At 41.8% G+C, this 19053-nt stretch overlaps 1 protein-coding gene across 7 annotated transcripts in view; it reads left to right on the top strand.

The window, feature by feature from the left end:
• Window positions 1-19053, top strand: part of STIM1 (stromal interaction molecule 1) — a gene marked incomplete at both ends in the record, with an annotated part of 251029 nt that overhangs the window by 154170 nt on the left and 77806 nt on the right. The window lies entirely within an intron of this gene.

Here is a 19053-nt window from a genome sequence, read left to right on the forward strand (position 1 = left end):
ATAATTGAAACAGTGTAGTACTGTTAAAAAGGCAGATATATAAACCATTGGAGTTAAATAAAAGCCTAGAGATAAATTCTTCCATATATTGTCAAGTTATTTTTGACAAGGTTTCCACAAACATTCGGGGGGGGGAAATAATAATCTTTTAACTAAATATTGTTGAAAATAATAATTACATGAAAAATAATAAAACTGGACCCTTACCTAACACCATATAAAAATATTAACTCAAAATAGATAAAAGACCTAAATAAAGGACTTCCGGGAAGATGGCGACCGAGAAAAGCGGGGCTTAAGAGCCCCACTAACAACAAATCTCCATTACCACAAAATCAGCGCCTTTCATAGCCAGAAAACACCATCACCAGTGAAACAAAAAATCACCAGGCTCCAGAGAGAAAGCGGACTGAGAACAGAGCCACAGAGGAGATACACCGGCCTCACGCTCGAGGACGCGACAGACGCGGCAGCAGCAGCGCCATACTGCCGGCGGCACCTGCGAATTCACGGGATGGCTACAGCAAGCCGAGGTGTGAGCCACTGCGGAACAGCCAGGTGGGATTTCTCCGCACAGAGAGCATCTAAAGCTCCCAGTGGCCGAGCTCAGCACACGCTGCAGGGATTCAGAGTGTAAATCAAAACCAAGAGAAAAACGCCAGCCCCACAGCCGAGGGCGTAGCAGCGGCACCATATTGCCACCGGCGGCAGCAGCACCGAATTCAGCGAGGCCAATACAGCTCCATCTGCGTACTCAAGAACAGTGAGTCAAATTGCGGGCCACAGAGGAGAAATCCCAGTACTGTACTCCCTGGGACTTGACCCAGTGGGGGAGGGGCGGTGGCAGAGATATCACACCATAGGAGAACGTGCAAACTACTCCTTTACTAGGTTTTATCACAGAGTCTCCGACCCAGAGAGTCGATAGAGGCTGCTTTAGACTGTGGGGGGTACCAGGTTGCACGTTCTCCTATGGTGTGATATCTCTGCCACCGCCCCTCCCCCACTGGGTCAAGTCCCAGGGAGTACAGTACTGGGATTTCTCCTCTAGGGGCCCCAATTTGACTCACTGTTGAGTGTGCAGATGGAACTCTCGTGAACTCGGTGAATTCGCTGCTGCTGCCACCGGTAGCAATATGGCGCTGCTGTTGCGCCCTCAGCCGTGAGGCTGGCGTATTTCTTTTCTGTTTTTGAACTCCACTCTGGGTCCCTGCAGGGTGCGCTGAGCCCAGCCCCTGGGAATTTTAGGTGCTCTCTGCCCCGAGAAATCTGCCGAATCCCGCCCAGCTGTTCCGCAGCGGCTCACCTCAGCTTGCTGTTCGCTGCTCCTCTCTGGAGCTTGGTAGGCTGTTGAGTGTGTTGGTCTGGTGCCGTTTGGTGAACTCGCTGCTGCCGCCAGCAGTAAGGTGCTGCTGCCGCGTTCTCGGGTGTGAGGCCGGTGTATCTCCTCTCTGGTTTCTGAGCTCCGTTATGAGTTCCCTTCCTCTCTGGAGCCTGGTGCTGCAAGGCAAAATGGCGCCTGCCGTTTCACGTCGCGGCTCCGGCTGTAGCATTGCGGTCTGGTTTCTGGTGTCTCGTTTTTCCAGCCCTCTTTTTCTCTGTCCCTTAAAATTACATTTTTTGTTTCTCTGCTGATGGTGTTTTCTGGCTATGAAAGGCGCTGATTTTGTGGTAATAGAGATTGGTTGTTAGCGGGGCTCTTAAGCCCTGTTTTGCTCCGTCGCCATCTTCCCGGAAGTCTCAGCTTTTAGTTATTTAAGTGTTGGGTTAGAGCAACTCAGATCTGCATCATGCCAGTGACAGTGTTTTAAACTTAGATTGTAGTGAGTTTTACACGTCTTTGGATATGCTGAAAAACACTGATTTGAAAACTATAATGTAAATTATATATATTAAAAGTATTAAAACATTGCCCAATTTGTAAGAATCCTTAGGACTCAACAACACTTTGAAAGCCATGTTGCGAGCCTGGCGTGGTGGCGCACGCTTGTAATCCCAGCATTCGGGAGGCTGAGACCTGGAGGATCGTGGTTCACGGACAGCCTCAGCTACTTAGTGATGCCTTCTGCAACTCAGTGAGACCCAGTTTCAAAATAAAGAATAAAAAATAGAGCAGGGGGTGTAGTTCAGAAGTCAAATTCCCCTGGGTTCCATCCCCAGACCCGAAAAAAAAAAAAAAAAATCCATGTTGATTTCTATCTCCATTTCTGTCACTCCCAACTTTGACAGAGCTGCCATGGTCCTTCAATATCTGAAGCACCAGAGATCTCTAGTTAGCCGATAGTGAGGCTGCTCTGTTTTGGGTTGAGTACTTGTGGCTTTTGAGGACACTTGACTTCTGAGTCCTAGGACATTTTCTTTGGAAGAATTAATTCCCTCCCTTCCTCCCTCCCTTCCCTTTTCTTTTTTGTAGTTGGCATTGCTTCTGAGGAAGCTAAGATGTCAAGAAGCTGTGAGAGAACCCTGGTGATAATTCCCTCTCACCCACATACCATAGGCCTGAATCAATTTCTTGACCCTTACCTTATGGAGCACTGTGTGGAGAGTTGCCAAAGGCAGCTGACCAAATAGCCCTGGTTTTATTTTTTGCTGGATTCACTTTTGTGCTCAGGGCCTCCCTCTGATTCTCACTGTGACAATATCACTCCTGGAGCCATTTACTCCGAGGGGCCCTGTTGGCCCCTGGGAAGCATTTGGTCACTGGATCCAATGCTCCCACACACACCCCCACCCCCTTTTAATGGGGATTGAACCGAGGGGCATTCTAGCTCTGAGCCACAATAAAATGTAAAAATACATTTTATTTTGAGCCAGGCGTGGTGGTGCATGCTTTTAATTCCAGTACTTGGAAGTCTGAGACCAGAGGATTACAGGTTTGCAGCCAGCCTCAGCTACTTAGTGAGGCTCTCTGCAATTTAGTGGACTCTGTCTCAAAATAAAGAATAAAATGCCGGGCATGTTGATGCATGCTTATAATCCCAGTACTTGGGAGGCTGAGACAGGAGGATTGCGTGGGTTCGAAGCCAGCCTCAGCCACTTAGTGAGGCTCTCATCAACTTTTATTGAGACTCTGTTTCCAAATAAAATATAAACTAGGTGTGAGAGTGTAGCCCAGAGGTAGAAAGCCCCTGAGTTGCATCTCTAGTACCACATACACACAACAAACAAACAAAAAAGAATAAAAAATAGAGCGGGAGAGTAGAATATCCCTGGGTTCAATCCCTAGGACTGCAAAAAAAATTGTTTTGTATTATGAAACAGGGTCTCACTAAGTTGCTGAGGCTGGGTATGAACCTGTGATCCTCTTGTCTCAGCTTCCCAAGTACTGGTATTACAGTTGTGCGTCACCATGCTCGGCTCCCTGGACCCAATTCTGAATATAGATTTCATTGCTTTCCCCTTGCACAGTTCTGACAGCCTTCTTTAAATTTTTATGACACACAAATTTACCTCAGCATAGGGTTCTGATAGATACATTTGTGTTGCTGCAGTAATTCCTCATTGAGCTGCTTTTATTTTATTTTATTATATATATACATATATATGTATATATGTATGTATGTATGTATGTATGTATGTATTTATTTATTTATTTATTTATTTATTTATTTATTTATTTATGGTGGTACTGGGGGTGGAACCCAGAAGCCTTCTACCTCTGGACTATACTCCCAGACCTATTTTATATTTTTTATTTGGAAACAGGGTCTCACTAAGTTGCTGAGAGCCTCACTAAGTAGCTGAGGCTGGCTTCAAACCTATGCGATCCTCCTGTCTCAGCCTCCCAAGCGCTGGGATTACAAGCATGCATCACCATGCCCGGCTTCATTGAGCTGCTTTTAGAGGTACCTCTGCTTTTCTGAAGATTTTTAAGCTTCCTGCCTGTATCCTGATGCAATCACCATCCTATCTCCTGCCTCTGTGAAACATGCTGACCCCCATCCTTAATCCAGGCAAAGTACAGGTGGAATTCTTCTCAGGTTTTTGGCACAGAATAGGGGTGACCAACACCATAAAAACATTATTCTTCAGGTGAAACCTACTCCTTCGGCTAAGAAAATGTCCTGCCCCTCTTCTTCTTTTATAGGGTGGTTGTCGCATTAACCTACCGGGGTGACTTATAGTGAGTTTGAAGACTGCAGCCTCCATCCCATCGAGCCCAAGTTCTGTATCCCTGCCAATGCATTCAGCCCTACTTTTTGAGAGTTTCTTAGAATAAACTATTTGGCTAGTTCCATAATTTGGCATTTGTGAATTGTGCTGCTATAAATATGGATATACATATATTGCTATAATGTTCTGACTTTAATTCCTTTGGAAAGATGCCCATGCAAGATTTCATTGGATCATACGATGATATTCCCAATCTTTTGAGAAATCTTCATACTGATCCCAAGCGGCTATACTAGTTTGCAGTCCCACTAACAGTGTATAAGAATTCTTATTTTCCCACATCCTTGCCAGCATTTATTATTGTTTTTGTTCTTGATGATTGCCATTCTAACTGGAGTTAAATTGAATCTCAGTGTAGTTTTGATTTGCATTTCCCTCATTGATAAAGATGTTGAACATTTTTTTTCATAGTCTGCCATAGAAGAACAAAATTATGTCATTTGCAGGAAAACTGCCTGAAACGAGAGTATTGTGCTAAGCACGATTAGCCAGACTCAGAAAGCTAATAGTTGTATATTTTCTCTCATATGGAAGATAGAAATTAGGAAACAAGGGTAAGCAGTAGACAAGCAGAAACTTTGAGAATGGAGGGATGGAGGGTTTGGGGAGCAAGGAGGGGGAATAGAGATGTAAAGAAATTAACAGTTGAAGTAATGCTGCATATGTATGTTAAACTACCAGTGCCAATCTCAAAGACATGTATAGGGAGGAGGAGGAAGGGGGAGGGACCTGGAGGGAAATGCTCCAAGAGTTGTGTGCACATATATTCCTATTACTCTATACCTAGTATGATTACAATACACTGATAAAAGAAAAAATATGAAAAAAAGAGAAACTATTTGGACATTTTAATGAATGAGTAAAGTTTTAAGAGATGGGGTGTCACTCTTGGATTTGGACATTGAGGGTTTTTTTTTTTTGTGGTACTGGGGTTCCTGGAAACCCTTCTATCTCCGGGCTACACTCTCACCTATTTTTTATATTTTTATTTGGAAACAGGGTCTTTTAAGCCAGTGAGGCTGGCTTTGAACCTGCACGATTCTCCTGTCTCCACCTCCCAAGCGTGGGGATTACAAGCGTGCGCCACCACACCTGGCAGGACATTGAGTTTTTAAAAGTCCAACATGAACCAGAAATGGTGGTGGTGGAGTCTGAGATATGAAGATCACAGATTTGAGGTCAGCCTCAACAATTTAGTGAGACAAATAGTGTTGGAATTTTAAAAAATATTTTTAAAGGGCTGGTGTTGTAGCTTGGAGGTAGAATATCCTTGGTTTCAAGTGCCAGTACCAAAAAAAAAAAAAAAAAAATTAACAGAGTATAAGCATGACCTTCAGAATCTGACCTGAGTTCAAATCCAAGTTTTGTAATAAACTAAATTGTAAGGCCAAGTAGTTTGGAGTCTCACTCTCCTCATTTATGGAATTGAAATGAAAATAAGTTTCTCTTCGCCATTGGCAAGCCCTCAGGCGAGTGAGAGAGGTAGATATATAAACATGCAACGACAGCACATTTTAAGGCTGTAGTGGTGGTATTCACAGGGAACTGTGGGAGTTTCAAGAGGAATTGGGATGTGGGGATCTAGCATGTGCTGTATAGCAGAAGGTACATTGTCAGCTGGCACTCAGGCAAGGGTACCAGTTGCCAGACAAGCTGAACTACACACCAGAGAGTAGGCATAGTTTACAATCTGTCCTAGTGCCTTAGCCAGATACAAGATGAGGCAGCAGCTCCCCCAGATGGTATCCCTCATGTTTCCAGGAAAACCCAGCCGGTGGCTTGCTTTGACAGACAGGGAAATTCTTTCTCACTAAGCAGGCTGTTGTTTTCCTTCCTCCCCTCTTTGTTGTGGAGTCTGCTTTGTCTATTCTGGATGCCAATCCTGTTGATGACAGGGATTACTTAGACTCAGTAGGTTTCTCTGTGTATGTGTCTGTATATGTTTCTCTCTGCCTCTTTTTTTTTGTTTTATTTTTTATACTTTTATTGGTACAATGTAATTATCCATCATAGATTCAAAGTAATACAAACATGCACTCACACATCACTTAGTGTGTTTTTCCCCCCAGTGGTTCTAGGGATTGAAAGTAGGACATTCTACTTCTGAGCTACAGCCCCAACCCTATTTTTTTTTTAATTTGGAAATGGGCTCACTAAATTGCTAAATGTCTTGTTAAGTTGCTGAGGCTGGCCTTGAACCTGTGTTCTTCTGTCCCAACTTCTCTACTACTGGAATTACAGGTGTGTGCCATCATACCCGCTCACTTAGTGTATTTCCCTCTGTATTTCCCCCCCTCTTCCCTTTCCTCCCTCCTCATTCATGTTCCAGAGATTGGTAGCAAAATCCTCTTATATGGACCTAACCTTATTTGAACTGTTCTCTTTCTCATTCTGTGTTTTCCCCTTCTCTCCCTCCCTCTCCCAACCCCTTTCTACTATTCTACTATTTCCTTTCCTTGTTTGATTGAAGTCCCTTTTGCTTCTTACTTTTGTTTTAGCTTCTGTACATGAGAGAAAACATATGTCCCTTTACTTTCTGAGACTGGCTGATTTCACTTAGCATTATATTCTCTAGTTTCATCCATAAATGACATAATTTTGTTCTTCTTAATAGCAGAGTAAAATATGTATATACATCATTTTGTGCTTGTTTTATGTTTTTGTGTACTACAAAAAATATAGCAACCAGGGAACACCAAGACAAGGAAGTAGGGGCTGAGAGAATGTCTATAAAGCAGGTCAAAGAGTAAAAAGGCTAGAGATTTTAAAGGGTTAGGCCTGGAAGGAAGAGGTGGCGCATGCTTCTAATCCCAGCATTTGGAAGGCTGAGACAGGAGGATCGTGGTTCATGGCCAGCCTCAGTTACTTAGTGAGGCCCATTGCAACTCAGTGAGACCCTGTTTAATAAAGAATAAAAAATGGGGTTTGAGCTGGACGTGGTGGTGCACGCTTGTAATCCCCGCGCTTGGGAGGCAGAGACAGGAGGATCGCGCAGGTTCGAAGCCAGCCACGTGCGCTGGCTTAGGAGACCCTGTTTCCAAATTTAAAAAAATGTAAAAATAGGTCTGGGAGTGTAGCCTGAAGGTAGAAGGGCTTCCAGGAACCCCAGTACTACCAAAAAAAATGGGGTTTGGGGTGTAGCTTGGAGGTAGAATGCCTCTGGGTTCCAGACCCAGTACTGGGGGAAAAAAAAAAGGGGTTAGGCCTACAGTAGAGTATGCAGGACGTAGAAATAAAAGAAGAGGCAGAAATATAATCAGAAGCCTGAAGATGTTGTTAGTCTAGGCAGAATATGGGCTCTAGAAAGTGGTAAACAGAATGCAAGATTCTTTTAGCAGATAGGAATGATCAAGCCAGCAGAGAGAAAAAAACACACACACCCCGAAAAGAAAAGCCTGGTATGGTGGCACATCCTTGTAATCCCAGTACTAGGAGGCTAAGACAGAAGGATCCCAGGTTCTTGGCCTATATCAGCTACTTAGTGAAGCCTTCTGCAACTTACTTAGACTCTGTTTTATAATAAAAATATAGGGCTGGGAGTGTAGCTTGGAGGTAGAATTCCCTTGGGTTCAATCCCTAGTACTAAAAAAAAAAAAAAAGAAAAGAAAAGAAGGAGGAGCAACAGCAACAGCTTTATAAACCACAGACCCTTAAACAAATTTCAATAATAGTGTTACCCAGTTTCTTCTGATTTCCACTCAGTACCAAACAGTAGTAGACCTGCCCATGTGCAGTTCCCCATAGATATGCATTCAGCAGTTTGGCATTTTCAAGTTGGTTTGACTGGTTTTGGGTATTAAAATTTTTTTTTTTTTTTGGTGGTACTAGGAATTGAACCCAGAGGTGTTCTATGTCTGACCTACATTTTCAGCCCTGTTTTATTTTATTTTATTTTGAAATAGACTGTTACTAAGTTGCTGAGGCTGGCTTTGAACTTGCAATCCTCCAGTTTCATCCTCTTAAATACTAGGATTACAGATGTGTGCCAACATGCCCAGCTAAGTCTCAATTTCTAATATCTATAACACTCAACTCACACATTACATTTTACACAAATATATATATATATATGTGTGTGTGTGTGTGTGTGTGTGTGTGTGTGTGTGTGTGTATAGTGTCTGGTCTTGGGGTGCCCTTTCTTAGATGAGGGTGTTTCTTCATTCATAGTTATGTATATAACCAATCATATATTTCTGTAAGGTATATCTTTATTTAAAGAATAATATATACATATATTTTACAGAAATACTAAGAAAGGGTTGAGAAGGCTGCAGGTTTATAGGCTGCTGAGCCAAGAGCAAGGTAAAGAGCAGATATGAACGCAGAGTCACCCATAGGTTGTCAAATAAACATTTTAAAGGAGTGAATTCCCTGGAGCTATTAAGTAGAGCTGTCAAAGGGAGAGTCCAGAGCGAGGGGATTTTCGGTGTCAGAGTGGGTCTTGTTTGTCATCAAAGGCAGGAAAAATTGTGCTGATCTGAATTCTGGGCACAGAGAATCAGATTTGTTGTGGTGGCAATTTTCCAGGGCAAGGCTGTGAGGAGTGACTAGGTGATGTGGTCAGTGTGTCACCATGTCCAGTCTTGGGGTGCCTCTCTTTTTATGGGTCTCAAGTGAGGAGATTTCTTTATTCATTCCTATGTTGTGTTTGATAAGCTCTTAGGCCTGGTTTTTCTTTTTTTTCTTAATTTTATTTTATTGGTGCACTGTATTCATACATCATAGTGGGATACAAACTTTTGTAGACATACATGCACACATCGCCCAGACAGCCCCCACCCGATCCCCACCCCATTCTCTCCCCATCCCTCCCTCCCATGCTTGGCTTAGTGGTTGACATCTAGTATTATAGCAATTTATCCAAAATTAAAAATTATAATCTCACATAACAGTTTCATTTGTCTGATACCAAGCTTTTGATGACTTAAAGATAACATTTCAATATTTCTTTTTGCTTTCTTTCTTACCAGAGAATATTTTTTTCTTTTTTTTTAGGTGAAACTATCATATATTTATTTTTCAGAAAAAAATCTATCCTGATATGGAATATGGACTCTAGATACCCAGAACAATCTCGAAGCAAAAACAAAGCTAGAAGATGTATAATTTCTGATTTCAAACCATATAAAGCTACAATAATTGAAACAGTGTAGTACTGTTCTAAAGGCAGATATATAGACCATTGGAGTTAAATACAAGCCTAGAGCTAACTTCTTCCCTATATTGTCAAGTTATTTTTGACAAGGTTTCCACGAAGATTTGGTGGTGGAAATAATAATCTTTTAAATAAATATTGTTGAAAAATAATAATTACATGGAAAAGAATAAAATTGGACCCTTACCTAATCCCACATACAAGTATTAACTCAAACTAGATAAAAGACCTAAATATAAATCTTAAGACTATAAACTTTTAGGAGAAAATCTGGGTCATAAAACCTCACAACATTGAAATTGGCAGTGATTTCTTGGATATGATTTCAATGGCACAGGCAACAGAAGAATATACAAACTCCCTAAAAAAATAAAAGAAAATATTGTATATCCAAAGACAATGTAAACAGAGTTAAAAGTTACTAATAGAATTGGATAAAATATTTCCAAATGCTATATCTGAAGGTATATTAATATTCCAACTAGAAATCCTAAAAATTAACAACAATAAAGGCAAACAATACCCTTTAGAGATAGGTAAAAGACTAACATAAATAATGAATCTCCACAGATAACCAATCTTAGTTGTCTGTTGGATGGAAACTCTTGTTTCTCTGGTTCTGGTGAGTGTTACCTATTTCTTCTTTGTAGTTAATCTCTTTGAGTATTTTCTCTAGCACTGGTTTTGAAGACATAAATTCCTTCAGTTTCTGTTTGTCATGGAAGCTTCTTATTTCTCCATCTAATTTGATAGAAAGTTTTGCTGGGTAGGAAATTTTTGGCTGGAAGTTGTTTTCTTTCAGAGTTTGGAATATGTTACTCCAAGCCCTTCTGGCTCTCATGACTTGGTTTGGGAAGTCTGGAGTGATTCTAATTGGTTTGCCTCTGAATGTCAGTTGGCCCTTTGTTTTTGTTGCCTTTAAGATTCTCTGCTTGGCTTCCACATTGGTCATTTTGACAATTATATGGCGTGGGGATCCTCTTCGCCGATCCTGTCTAAAGGGAGTTCTATAAGTTTCCTGGATCTGTGTATCAACCTCTTGCTCTATATTTGGAAAATTTTCTGCTATTACTTCCTTGAAGAGATTGTTGATCCCTTTGGTATCACTTTCTTTTCCCTCCTCTATTCCAATTATTCTTAGGTTAGCTCTCTTAAGATGGGCCCATATTTCTTCAATGTCAGATTCCTGCTGTTGGATATCTTTTTATAGATTAGAAACTATGCATTCATTTTTGGATTGCTCATCTTCTAAGAGCGAGATTCTGTTCTCCATGTGGTCTAATCGGTTGTTTGTGCTTTGAATTGAGGCCTTTACTTCATTAATTGCATCCTTTATCTCTTTTTGGCTCTCTCTGAGTTCTTTTCGAAGCACCTCTATTATTTCTACAATTATTTTCCTGATTTGATCTTCTAGAAATCTCTGATTTTCTGTATTATCAGGTTCTGATGTTGTGGGGTTGTGCACATTCATTACTTCAGTATTATTCCTCTTTCCCATGATTTCGGAGGTTTGTGCCTTCTCTGGGTTCTTCCCTTGGGTCACTGTGGCTTCACTTAAGGTGCTCTGGATCTCGAGTCTGTATTATCTCAGACCCTACTACTCCTTTACTGGGTTGTATCACAGAGTCTCCGACCCAGGGAGTCGATAGAGGCTGCTTTAAACTATGGGGGGTGCCAGGTTGCACGCTCTCCTATGGTGTGATATCTCTGCCACCACCACTCCCTCACTGGGTCAAGTCCCAGGAGGCACAATACTGGGATTTCTCCTCTGTGGCCCGCAATTTGACTCACTGTTCTTGAGTACGTAGATGTAGCTGTACTGGACTCGGTGAATTCACTGCTGCTGCCGCCGCCGGTGGCAATATGGCGCCTCTGCCACGCCCTTGGCCATGAGGCTGGCGTATTTTTTCTTCTCTGGTTTTGATTTCCACTCTGAATCCCTGCAGCGTGTGCTGAGCTCAGCCACTGGTTAAATGCTGTCTGCGCCGAAAGATCCCGCCTGGCTGTTCCGCATCGGCTCACCTCAGCTTGCTGTAGCCGTCCGCTGAGTTCGCCGCTGCCGCCGGCAGTATGGCGCTGCTGCCGCGTCCTCGGGCGCGTGTGTCTCCTCTGTGGCCCTGAGCTCTGTTCTCAGTCCACTTTCTCTCTGGAGCCTGGTGTTTTTTTTGTTTTTCTGGTGATGGTGTTTTCTGGCTATGAAAGGCGCTCTTTTTGTGGTAATGGAGATTGGTTGTTAGCGGGACTCTTAAGCCCCGCTTTTCTCGGTCGCCATCTTCCCGGAAGTCCTGGTTTTTCTTATATGTTGTTTACACACTCATGCGTCTGTGTGCTACTGGTTTGATTCAAGAAGTTCACAGGTGGCCATTATTTATTAGCACAGTGAATTTATTTATGAGTTTGTGCATTATGGTTTTGCTGTGCAGATGGTGGTTGTTTACTTGTGCAAATAAGGTATAGAGTCATTCTACCTTAGCACTTGTACTCAAAATGGAGTAACTCATGGTATATGCTTTATAAAATGGAATAACTCAGGGTATGGCATAGCCTGAAAACTGCTGTTCTATTCATTATGGAGTAACTCAGAGCAGGCCACAGGACTGTTTGCCATAGTTTTGCTTTCCCTAGTTTCAGTTACACAAGTTCAACTTCAGTCTAAAAATATTAAATGGAAAATTCCAGAAATAATTCCTAAGTTTCCCCACCCCCTATGGTGCTAGGGATTAAACCACTGATAGGCAAATGCTCTACTACTGAGCCATATCCCTATCCCCTATCAAAATTAAATTGTACACTGATCTGAGCAGCATGATGGGATCTCACTCCATTCCTCTCTGCTCCACCCTACTTGTGACTCATCCCTTGGTCCAGAGCATTCACACCTTAAGTGCTATTCACCTTCTAGTCATTTAGTTCTTGGTTATCATGGTATTGCAGTGCTATGTTTAACACTTTACTTAGGGCCCCAAAGTGCAAGAATAGCAATGCTGGTGATTTGAATTGCCAAGAGAAGCAATAAAATGCTTCCTTTAAGTAAAAAGGTGAAAGCTCTTGATCTAGTGAGAAAAGAAAAAAAGGTGAGTGCTGAGGTTGCTAAGATAAATGAGAGTGAATTTTTTGTGAAACTGAAGAAAAAAAGAAATATGTGTTAGTTTTATTGTCACTCCTTAAATTGTAAAAGTTATGGCCACAATGCATGTTAAGTTCTTAGTTAAGGTGGAAAAGCATTGAATTTATCATAGATATGTCCATATTAGAGAAAACATAATTTGTAGGGTTTGATACTATTTATAGTTAAGGTATTTACTGGGGGTTTTGGAACTATCCCCTTCAGATAAGGGGAAGACCACTGTATTTCCAATGAATCAACCAGTCTTTTCCCAAATGCCTTTCACTACAACTTTTATTGTTTCTTTGTTTGCTTTTGTGTATGTATGTGGTCTTGGGGTTTAAACCTAGGGGTACTTTACCATTGAGTTGTACTGCTGACCTTTATATTTTTTATTTTGAGACAGGGTCTTGCTAAGTTTACCAGACTGATCTTAAACCTGTGATCCCCCTGCCTCAGCCTCCCAAATGCTAGGATTAAAGATGATGGTGCCATTGTACATAATTCCATCCATGATTTTTTGAGACCATCAGCTTGCTGTTGAATTTATCCAGACTCAGTTGCAAATGTAGTCATTTCTTTTCAGAAGAGATTTGAAGCTGTCTATTGTACAGCCTGCTCTTCCTCCAGACAGTATCTTTGAGCAATGATTCTAGAGCTGTGGGTGGGAACAATGACATGCTTTGTTCTGAATGACACATTCATTTTAGGAGTTGAGCCCTGGTGGAGGGGTAGCCATAGCCTCAGGCATTGCCTTGCCTCTTACATAACTGTCACGTTCTTCTCTGAATACCTCTCCCCCTTCCCTTCCCCTCCTCCTCAGGCCTGTTTTGTATTTTTATTTTGAAACAGAGTCTCACCAGGTTGATGAGAGTCTCACTACTTGCTGCGGGTGTCCTTGAACCTGCAATCCTCCTGTCTCAGCCCCGCAAATACTGTAGAATTACAAGCATACACCACCATGCCCGGCTCTATTTTTATTTTGAGACAAGGTCTCATGAAGTTGCTGAGGGCCTTGCGAATTTGCTGAGGTTGGCCTCAACACTGTGATGGTCTCAGCCTCCCAAGTACTGGGGTTACAGCCATGTGCCACCACACCTGGCTGTACAGTTGTCTTCTTAGGAGCTAGAGCAATAACAGTTGGTGACCCAGAACCCTCAGTTGAGCCTCACAGGAGTGAGGCTCCTGTGTTATGAGTGATGGCTGAGCAGACAAAGGCCGGCCCACTGCTTGGCCTCACTCTTCTAGAATTTAGCCCTGGCAGCAGGTTGCTGCCCTATTCCTTCCAGGGGATTCACCCTCCAGCTGAGAGGTCTGGTAGAGGGAGCCCTGTGTTCTTTGTTGCACCATTCTGAAGCAAGTTTTTTGTCTCACTGAGTGGGCTGGGGAAGATGAAAATACTTTAGACTTAGTCTCCTTATCAAATTGTAGTAGATTTTATGCATATGTTTCTTCATTTGCTATATGCTTTTAGGACCATTTCTAGAGATTAAATGATCGTTTTTGAAAAAATAATTTTTATTAGTTTTGCTGGAGACTAGGTTCATGGAGCTTCTCATGCTATCAAGCCAGAATTCTCCTTTGACCTATCAGTTTTTGTAAATGTCCTTTCTAATGCATTCTGTCCAGTGCTAAGTATTCATCCTATGTAAATGTGGCAGTATTGACCCCAATTAAGAAGATGGTCTCTTCTCTCTGGGGAAATCTTTTCTAATTAGTGATCTATTTCTGTCCTCCTGTCATAAGACAAAGGTTCCCCAGCCAGTAGTCCTTGGCTTGTTTGGATACTTGTTCCTAATAGTTTAAAAACTGAAAATGTTAGAATATCCCAGTCTTTGCCATTTTGGCCACGTATCTGGCAAGGTGCAACTTAGACTCTGTCTCTAGGATTTGACATGAGTCATGGCCCAATGTCATGGTGAGGCACTAAGGATGATTCTGTGACAAACACTGAACTTTATCATTAATCTCAGAGGGATTCTCTGTACTTTCACATGTGCCAGGTGCCGGAAATAAAGAAGTAGAAGCACAGGTGACATTTCTGCCTTGGAAGAAGTTCTCCTAGTGGTAGAGATAGTTGCAAAGCAGCTGAGGATACAATAGTATGTTAAGTGAACATGATAGAACAGCAGAGAAGGACCTAAGTTAGCTTCTCCCATGTCCAGAGCTGTTGACACGTAATCTGGGTCTGAACAGATGACTAGATGTGATTGGTAGAAGGAGAGTGTTTTAGGTGAAGAACTAGCATGCACAAAAACATTGCACTGGTGGAAAGTCTGTTTACAATGGTTTGAATGTAGATTGTCCTCCCAAAGCTTATGTGTTAAAGCTGGGTCTCCAGCACAGCAAGGTTCAGAGATGGGGCATGACTGGAGAGGTGGGTTCTGGGGTTATGGCTTTGAGAACTATATCTGCCCCTGGCCATCTCTTCTGTCTGCTTTCTGGCTGCCATGATCTGAGTAGCTTTCCTTCACTATACCATGCCAGTGTTTCTGACTTGAAGCCAACTGACCATGGACTGAACCTCTGAAATTGTGAGCAAAATCTTTCTTGCTCTAAGTTGGTCTTGTGAGGTATTTTGGTTACCACGACAGAAAGCCAATGAATATAGACTGGTCTAATCAGAGAATTTGAAGGAATTTATTATCATTGGGAATGGCAGTGTAATCACACAAGGGACCAAGGAAGTTTCCAAGAGTAGAGGAGACTTCTACTGAGACCTTCCAGTTCTTAGCCATGTCACAGAAAAGAATTTAAGGACGCATCAGGTGTGAGTAGTAGAGCAAAAGATTTATTATAAAAGGAAAGTACATATTGAGTGATCTCAGAGTGAGGGGGGGGGGAGAGACCCCCACGCCCTATTGTGGTCTGAGGTTTTAAAATTCATAGAGGGACAGTAACTGAGGACTGAACTAGAGGTAGAGTCTAAATGGAGTTATGCAATTTCATGTCAGTTTTCCTTGTGCTTCCACGTTGCCCTTCATGTTATAACCATACAACTTCCTACATTGCATGTCTCGTTAGCATCTGAAACCTTCACCCAGGGTTGTGGGTCTTACTATTGATAATAAGGCTAGGATCATTTCTCTGTCACCAAAGTCTTCAATGCCTGTACTCTCCAAAGCAGTGGTTTTTCCAGATGCTTTGTAGTTATCTTGAGGTTTTGTTTTTCTTTCAGCCAGTTGGCAAGCTGTGAACAAAGATGTGAACACAAGGACATGGGTTGGTTGCTCAAGAGCTGTTTGTTCTGCATTCCAGTGTTTTATGGGCATTTCGCTTTTGAAACTCACTTCTCTTTTAATATCCTAAATTCCTATCTCAGGAGGAAGTAGCATTTGATGGCCATGAAAACAGGTAGGGACTAGCCCAAAGAGGATCGCATAAGGCTGTGAAGTGTGTGTGTGTGTGTGTGTGTGTGTGTGTGTGTGTGTGTGTGTGTTTTACTGGGGAGCATGAAGCATTCTACTTCTGAGCTACTTCTGGGGAGACCTTTTATATTTTTTAAACAAGGTCTTATTCAATTTCTGAATTTTTGCTACATTGCTGAGGTGGTCTTGAACCTGTGATCCCTTTGTCTCAGGCTCCCAAGTACTGAGATTACAGGTATGTACCACTATTTCTAGCAAAGTTTTGATATTAGGTGGAGTTAAACCTTCCAAAGGAAGGATTGTAGTATAAAATAAAAAGGAACTTTGAGGTTAGTAGACTACGGTGCTTTGTTTTAACTATCTACATTGTGTTTCTCCAGGGATATTAGCTTTAGGTAGGAAGCACTTAGGAAATATCCATATTTTTACCTTCTCTGTGTTTCCCTAGGAAGGGATCTGCATCACTGTAATAGTGGGCTTCACGATTATACATTCTTAGTGTCTTTATGTTCTCCTCAAAACATATTTCACAAGCATATGTGTACACATACACGTATTTTGTGCCAGGCATTATTCTAAAGCTCCTTATGTGAATTAAGTCATTTATAAAGCCCTCTAAGTGAGAACATTGTGAGGTTTTGTACTATTATCTCCATTTTACAAATGATTTACATAGTACATTGAAAGTAAGTGGTAAATTCAAGGTTCAAACACAGGTATTACAGCTTTAGAATCAAACTAAACCATCACACTATTGAATGAATACTTATTTATTTATTTATTTATTTATTTGGTGGTACTGGGGGTGGAACCCAGAGGCTTTCTACCTCTGGGCTATACTCCCAAACCTATTTTTTATACTTTATTTGGAAACAGGGTCTCACTAAGTTGCTGAGAGCCTCACTAAGTAGCTGAGGCTGGCTTCGAATGCGTGCGATCCTCCTGTCTCAGCCTCCCAAGGGCTGGGATTACAAGCGTGCGCCACCACTCCCGGCTGAATACTTATTTTTTAGATTGGCTAATAATTTGGGGACAATTTTCTTTCTTTTCATGTGGTAGACATGTGGTAGATATTTGTGTGTGTGTGTGTGTGTGTGTGTGTGTGTGTGTGTGTTTGTGTTTGTGTGTGGTACTAGGGGTGGAACCCAGAGGCTTTTCTACCTGCAGGCTATATTCCAGATCTATTTTATACTTTATTTGGAAGCAACATCTCACTAAGTTGCTGAGAGCCTCACTAAGTAGCTGAGGCTGGCTTTGAACTTGTGCAATTCTCTAGTTTCAGCCTCCCAAGTGTGGGGATTACAAAAATGCGCCACCTCACCTGACTAGATATGTTTTTTTTTAAATGTGTGGTACTGGCGTTAAATCCAGGGACATTCTATCTTTGAGCTATACCCCCCAGCCTTTTTAAATTTTTTATCTTGAAATAGTATCTTGCTAGTTTGCAGAGAGTTGCTAAGTTGCTGAGGCTGTCCTTGAACCTGCAATTCTCTTATCTCAAATTCCCCAATACTGGGATTATAGGTATGCACTACCATGCCCAGTTTGACTAGCTCTTTTAAAATGAGCACTCTGCTACATGTGATAGGGCAAGCTCAATTAAGACACTGGTTTGGTTATTAATAATGATACACCCTGCTCTATGCCAGGCCCAATGCTTGGAGTTGGGCTGATAGAGCTAAATTAATTATTTGTTTAGGCGTTCCAGAGAACTTAGAATAAACTGGGTGAAGAGATAAATTATAAATAAAATACAGTCTCCATTTTTGAGTTGCTTAGGGACAATAAGTAATTATAGTATAATGGAATAAATACTGTCATAGGTGTGTAACCCTGAGAATTAAGGGAATAAATAACTAAGAGGCAATTAACTCATCAGAGAGAAGTCTGGAAAACTTAATAGAGGCAGCAACTTTATTTTTAAGAGACAAAAGGTGAGATGAACCATTTTATATGGAACAACTTGTGCAAAGGTACAGCTTGTAAAAGTGCGTGGCGTGTTCAAGGAGCCTAATGTGGCTCTAGAGCAGGAATTGGCAACGTTTTCTGTAAGTTGTCAGATAGCAGATATTTTAGGTTTTACTTGCTGTAGAGTCTTTGCAACAGTTACTCAGCCATAGAGTGAACCTGGATATATTCCAATAAAACTATATTTATAAAAATAAGTAGCAAACTGGATTTTCCTATGGCCCATTGTCACAGTTTTCTGGCTCCTGGTCCAAAATGCAAGGTGTCTGATAGAAAGAGTGGCTGGAAGCCAGGTGTGGTGGCGCACACTTGTAATCCCAGCATTTGGGAGGCTGATACAGGAGGATTACCATTTGTGGACAGCCTCAGCTACTTAGTGAGGCCCTCTGCAACTCAGTGAGACCCTGTTTCAAAATAAAAAATAAAAAATAGGGCAGGGGGTGTAGCTCGGAGGTCTAATGCCCGTGGGTTCCATCCCCAGACCCCCCACCCCACACAAACCCAGAACAAAACAAAAAAAAAAAAAAAAAAAAAAACAAAGAAAGAGTGGCTGGATGACAATGGGCTACATTCTTCTAATAGGCCCAGAATGCCAGGCTAAGAAGCTGGGGCTTAATCCTATAGGTAATTGGGGAGTCATGAGATTCTAAGCAGGTGAACTGAACTACTTAGTCTATTTGTTAGTCTATTTGTGCTTCATAAAAGTTTTTCTAGTATTTAACATGGTAGAAGTGAGACATAGATGTTCAAGGATGAGAGAGAATTGTCCTCTCCCTGCCTCCAAGTGGTTCTCCCTCCCTCCCTCCCCCTTCCTTCCTTTCTTTCTTTCTTTCTTTCTTTCTTTCTTTCTTTCTTTCTTTCTTTCTTTCTTTCTTTATTTCATACTGGGAATAGAGCTCAGGGGCATTCTACCTCTGAGCTACACCCCAGCCCTATTTTTATTCTTTATTCTTTGAAACAGGGTCTCACTGAGTTGCAAAGAGCCTCCCTAAGTAGCTGAGTCTGTCCGCAAACCACAATCCTCCAAAATGCTGGGATTACAAGCATGTGCCACCACCGTGCCCAGCTTTCAAGTAGTAGTTTCTGATGTCATCGTGGACAAACATTTTAGCTTGGAAAGACCCATATTCCACATTCTTAAATGGCTAGTTACCATTGCTAAAATTTCGATCCTCACTGGGTGCTGTGGCTCATGCTGACAGTCCCCGGAAACTCAGAAGATTGAGACAGGAGGATCACTTGTTAAAGGCCATTCTTGGCAACTTAGCAAGATTCAATCTCAA

This window comes from Muscardinus avellanarius, assembly GCF_963383645.1.
Source record: "Muscardinus avellanarius genome assembly, chromosome: 1".
NCBI lineage: Eukaryota > Metazoa > Chordata > Mammalia > Rodentia > Gliridae > Muscardinus > Muscardinus avellanarius.